Genomic DNA, 6,672 nt, shown 5'->3' with positions numbered 1-6,672 from the left:
AAAAAATACAGAAAAAGATTTGAATAGGTAAAGATTTAAAAGTTGTATACCACCAAATCACTATTAAAAGGACAAAAGTTAAAAAAAAAAAACTTTAAAAAAGTTAAAAAGGACAAACTCAGGAAAATTTAATAGCCTTAATATCCTGAACATACAAATGACTCTTACACAATAAGTAAGACAAAGAACACCTCCTAGAAAATGGGCAAAAGAAGAAATTCAAATGTCCAATAAAACAGATAAAAAATATTCAGGTACACTAGCAACCGAAACATATTCGATGACATTCTTCATTTACCAGATTGACTAAAGTTTTTTTTAAAAAGGTAGTGACCAGTGCTAGCCAAAGGACTAGAGAAACAGGCACTTTAAAGTACTAGTGGCTTTCAGGTGGTTTGGAAGAGCAATTTGCAATGTGTTACAATGAATGGATACACTGACTCAGCAAATTTACTTTTAGAAATACATCTTAAGTAAACAGATTCATTCACAAAAATCTTTGTTCCAAATGATTCATTCCAATGTAGCTTATAGTAGTAAAAACAAAACAAAACCTAAAACAAACAATGACCAAAAAACCCCAGCAAGGAAACAATGTAAATGTTCCACCCTAAAATAAAGGATTGGTTAAAAATACAACGGCCCAGCCGTCTCATGTGACCAAGAGAAAAGATATGGTTCTATATTCACTGTCAGTGAAATCTGCCCACAATAGATCACTAAAGAAGAATTGAAGATTATGGAGAACTATCGTAGCAGGAGCTCATTTTTGTAAATATATATTTTATATACATGTACACAAGAAAAATCTGGGAAAAAAGACAACAAAATATTGAATGTTATTTCTGATCATAGTTGTTATTTTTTTCATCACGCCCATCCATCTTTATTTTCTCATTGTGCTTTAGGAAACGTGAATTCATAAAAGAAATAAGTCAGCTACTGTAACAAAGTAAGGCAACTCAGGTGCAAAAGCCTGATGGTTTTGAGGAGGCCTTTGCCATAATCCAAGTAAGAAAATGAGAAAGGTCTGGGCTGGGCTCCAGTGGTTTCCAGACCCTGGCAGTACTTCAGAATCACCTAGGGAGGTATTAAAAAATACTAATTCCAAGGCACAACACAGACTAATTAATTTAGAGTCTCTGGCATGGGGTATGTTTTAACCTCTGCTCCCCTAACCCCCTGACCCCTTCCAAGTGACTACAATGTGCGGCCAGAAATAAGACCACCACTCTCTAGGGCAGTGGCAGTTGGAAAGGAAAGAAGGATTTGATGTTTCGTGGGTGGGATCTCTGAACAGGATATTAATCGAAAGACACCCACGAAGCTAGCTTTAGTGGGTTTCCTTTCATTCCATGTAGCTTTCAAGGTCAAGTGTATTGCTGAGGAATGCAGAGGCACTGAGAAACATCCTCTGTTGATCTCTCCAGGCTAAGCTGCCGCTGGCATTGCAGACTGAAGGCTGCATCCAGTTTGGCACACATGGGGTGCACCACTGCTGCAGGGACAAGGCGCCCATCTTCTCAGGGCCTGCATATGAGCAGTCAGAGAGCTGGAGTACTGGCAACACAGAGAGCTGCACAGTTCAGAGAGAGGATATTTCATACACATATGTGAATGCGACTGTTACTTACATGATGCTTTTTTTTTAGGCGAGGTTTTGTTTTAAAGCTTGCTGGAGTTGGCGTTTCATTACTAATTGTAGTTTATGTAGGTGTTAGCTAACAATCCAATAACTTGACTGTTTCCAGCAACACTACATGCAATAGCTTCCCTTAAGGTTTAAAAATTATGATTTGCTTTTAATTACCACCCTTCTGAATAGGCATTACACAAACAGGAAGGAAAACACATTCTCACCAGTCTTTGATGTGAGAGGTTACTGAGGCAATTTGGAGAGATATCTTAAAAGGTGTCAGGTAAATACAGGGGAATTTTAATACATGATATGCATTGACATTTTTATTCTAGCTAGCAACAGAGAGACTTTTGTACAGCTGGGGAGGAATTATATCAGATTTCAGCTAAGGATACAGGATTTCTCACTTCTTATTGGATATAAATAAATAAATAAATAAAGCCATTATTAACAGTATTGAAATATGACTCATGCCTTCCATAATTAAACACCCCTTCTAAAACTAAAAGGTACACAATCTGTCTTTCACTTTCTTTGGCTTTCATTCCAACACTAGTGGGAGACAATGAGCTCTGACTGGAGTCAAACTTGGAAGTGATTTTGACTTTGCAGGAAGCAACAGTATTGAGGCAGAGAACTTGACTATATCTTCTCTCCCGCTTGGGGTCAGTGTTTCAGTAGATGCTGGAGAGGCTGAGGAAATAGGACAGGAAATGGCAGTGCTTCCACCAAAGGTCAAAGGAGGATTAAGATAATGGCCTGCATCACAGACCCAATGCTGACAGCCCCCTTCAAAGTTCAGTGGTGTAAATACAGACTCAGAACCGCTCCCCACAGGCACGACGAGGTCAGAAGCATTAGGGAGAGAGACCATCTGGGGAGTGGGAATGGGGGATTCATGGAGCAGCTCTGAAGTTCTCCTCCCAGGCAGTCTTTGACATCAAAGGGCATGTGTCTACCTTACATGGCAGGTGAAAGTGCTGTGCAGGTGACACCAGGCCTCTGGGAAGATTAGAACAGAAATCGCTGAGCTTCAAACCACTGATCTTTCTGCTTCACTAAAACTGGTCCTCTCCCCCTGGGGTGTCGGTCGGTCCCAGCTGGGCAGAGGCTCAAGTCCTAATATGCCCACGGAGTGACTTCATAAACTCTATCGACATCATGTCCATTTTAATTTTTAAGGATATAAATAAAAGTCAAACAACACTAAAAGGTATACAATAAGGAGTAAGTCTCCCTCTGTTCCCCCCACTGTCCTCTATACCCCTTTTCCCATGTCCCTTCCCTGGAGACAACCACTGTTTGTCGTTTTTAGACATCCTACGAGAGATATTTTCTTCCTCGTCCTCCTGAGCTCCAAAGAAGGAGCTTTGTCTTTTCCCTCCCTCCTCCCTCCCCATCCTCTCTCTCTCACTCTCCCTGTATGTGTGTGTGTGTATATATATACACACACATACATATATATACATACACACATGTACATACGTACACACACATAAATATATGTGCACACTTTTTTTTACACAGGTGAAAGTCGACTTTACACACTGTTCTCTGTCTTGCTATGTTCCCTTATGTTCACTTATCATCAATAGCTTCTGGAGATCATTCCACACCATTCCATATAGGACCTACTCATTCTGTGAATGTCTGCACATCACTCCACTGTAGGATTGGACTGTAATGTATTCAGTCAGATCCCTAACTGATAGACTTTAGATTTTTTTTTTTCTTAACCTTTGTTAACGCTTCAACCAATGTCTTTGCACAGCTGCCTTTATGTGGGAACGTTTCTGAGGGATTAATTCTTGGACATAAAATTTCTGAATCAGAGTATATGCATTTAAAATTTTGGTTGATAGTGACACATTTTTATCCAAACATTGAGCTAATTTGCACCTTATCAAGAATGTATGAGAGCTTGAAAATATTATGTTAAGTAAAAGAAGCAGGTAACCAAAAGGTCACATATTATACAAGTCCCTTTATAGCGAAATGTCCAGAATAGGCAAATCTACAGAGATAAAAAGTGGATGGCTGGTTGCCAGGGGCTGGGGGGAGGGGACAATACGAAGTGACTGCTCATGGCTACAAGGTTTCTTTTTGGGCTGATGAAAATGTTCTGAATTTAGATAGTGGTGCTAGTTGCACAATATATTAAAATCCACTTAATTGTACCCTGTAAAAGAATGAATCTTATGTGAATTATATCTCAATAAAGCTGTTATTTTAAAGAAATGAATGAGGGCATCTGTTTCCCCCTCACCCTTGACAGCGTATGTTCAAATTTTTCCATCATCCTTCATTCTAATTATAACAGTCTTTCTCCATTCTTCCAAGGAGGTGGACCAAACAGTTGCAAGATCTAAAGGGCCGGCCGGGGATCTAAGGATTTGGGCTGTCAACATTACAGTCTAACAACAGTGGAAATGACTGAGATGGCAACAATCAAAATAACCAAGTTGTCAATAACTGTCAGTGAACTCAGCAGTCCTGTAGGAATGAGACTTAAAACAAAAATTCCAGAAAAGATGAAGGACACAATTCTCTCAGCCTAAACTGTTTTGAGATCTCCTTTTGTTTACTTAACTCGGGATCTCCTGAATCTCTTAACCACATCTCCCGAATGCAAAACTTCATCCAACAACCCAACCTGTCTCCAGTAGAAAATATATTTGAAGCCCTATGGACGTAAAAAAAGCCTTCGAAGCCAAAGAAAAACTATTATTTTTGAACCCAATTCCAGAGCTACTGAAAGTCAGGCTGAAAAATTATCCATTGTCGATCTCTAACTGGTATTTTCATCAAGGTGGGGTTCCTTGGGATTCCATTTCACCCCTTTTCACCTCTCACCTCTAGCTTAACCCTACTAAATTCTTCTTTTTCTATGATGTCTTATATTTCAACCTGCTTGTGACCTGTGGGATTAAGAGCTAAACACTCTTTAACAGGAGTAATCCCCTAAGTGGACATGTTTCCGAGACTGTTAGGCATTTGATCACAAAGGAAAGAAGAGAGAGGTATGAAAGCAAAGAACATAGAGAGGTTGGAGATTTTTACCTTAGTAATAATTGATTGCAAAGGGGCTCTCCAAGCCAATATTTGCATGAAAATAGGCCTGTTCCTAGTTCCTAGGAATAAGCTCATTTTCTCTCTTCCTTTGAGAGACAATGTGCCCAAAGGCACTGAGCTCCAGCAAGGAAAGTCTTGATGCATTTGACATGTCCCAGTTTTTGATTCCGTTTCTGTGACTCTGATAATAAAAACAGCTAGCACCTGAAAAGAGAGCTTAATTAATAAGTGGCAATCACGGGTGCAGGCACCTGACATTTATTGGTTCATTTCATCTTCATCAAACCCTATGAGGAAAGCGTTCTTTGTACCACTGCTATGGACTGATTTGTGTGCCTCCCAAATTCATATCCTGAGGCCCCCCTAACCCCACAGTGTCTTGGTATTTGGAGATGGAGGCTTCAGGAAGTAATGGGTTGCAGGAGGTCAAGAGGGTGGGGTCCTCATGATGGGATTAGTGTCCTTATAAGAAGAGACATCCGAGAGCTTGCTTCCTCTCTGTTGCAGGTGACGGCATGGAGGGTAGGTGGCCAACTGCAAGCTAGGAAAAGTGCTCTTGCCAGGGAAACAAATCAGCCACTACCTTGATCTTGGACTTCTCAGCCTCCAGAATTGTGAGAAATAAACTCCCATCTAAACCACCTGGTCTGTGGTATTTCGTTATGGCAGTCTGAGCTGACTAATACAACCACCATTTTACAGAAGAGGAAACTGAGACCAAGAGAAGTTAAGTAACTTGCCTACTGAGAACTAGAATGTGACAAAGGCAGGATTCAAACCCACTTAGTCTGGGTTCAGGGTCAGCGTTCTCCACTATGGTTGATTGCCTGTGATAAAGGCCACGATCTCCATGTGTTCTAGCCACCCCTCTTTCTGCCGTCTTGAGACTCCAATCACACCCTCCTTTAGACTGGAAAAAGACTGTGTTGTGCCTCCACTGAAGCCCTATTCACATTGTTTCAGATGCCTTGTCCTCTACCCACCTGGGAGTCCTGTAAGGCCTGGGACTTTTTTTCACTTTTTCATCCCCTAGTACAGTGCCTGGATAGGTGTTTAATAAGTCTTAATTTGAGTGAATATGAGGATAGTAAAGATGAAACTGCCTAACCTCAAGAAGTCTTACCAATAAGAAGAAATCACCGTGAGTTCTTTGAAAATAAGAACATTGCAGCGTGGGAAGCTATTTTGATAATAATGCAGCCAACCAACAGACCTGCTCAAGCAGTTGTCCAAGCCCCAAGGTGAGAGATTTTGTGCTGCTCTGTGACAGTCCGAATGGACTTGGGATAAGGCCCAAGGGACACCAGTTTTCTAGTGTGCTCTTGGCTCCTTGCTCATAGCAGTTCTGCTGCAGGTTGGATTGCTGCAGAAGCAGCCCCAAGGTTGTATGTAGCGGGCAGGATATTTATTAAGGGGTGTCCTTGGCTTCCACACCTGTGGTTGGGAGGAGCCTGCAGCAGGTGGGGATAGAGAAGGAAGATGTGATGCAGGGCCAGTGAGAGCCTTGGCCATCCCCACGGGGAGCTGTTGAGCTAGGGTGGCCTTCCAGGTTGTCCTGAGTTGAGCCAGATGGTCAGGTCTTCACACTCCATAATGACTAGGCTACTAGGTAGGGGCTGCCTGGGAAGGGGCATGATCTGGATGGAGGTGGCTCATTGCAGTGAGACTTTCCCTGAAGGGGCCACCAGCTGAAGGCTGTCCACTGACAGATGCCCAGAAGCTGGGACAACAGGCCTTCTCTCACGGGGAGATCTGAGTGGTGTAGCCCGGGTCCCCCTCAGGAACCGTACTTGAGGATGAGTGTTTTTGCAGCACAGGAGCCCAGCAGGCCGAGTTTTCTCCTTGTTACACAATGTTACTTTCATCTCCTGAGCCAGATTTCCTTTTATGATTCTTGGCAGACACTCAAAGATCTATGTCTGTGGAGGATCTTTTTAAAAGGTTTCATTGCAGATTATCTC

Source organism: Orcinus orca, chromosome 3 (assembly GCF_937001465.1).
Source record: "Orcinus orca chromosome 3, mOrcOrc1.1, whole genome shotgun sequence".
NCBI lineage: Eukaryota > Metazoa > Chordata > Mammalia > Artiodactyla > Delphinidae > Orcinus > Orcinus orca.
This window is presented reverse-complemented; position numbering follows the sequence as displayed.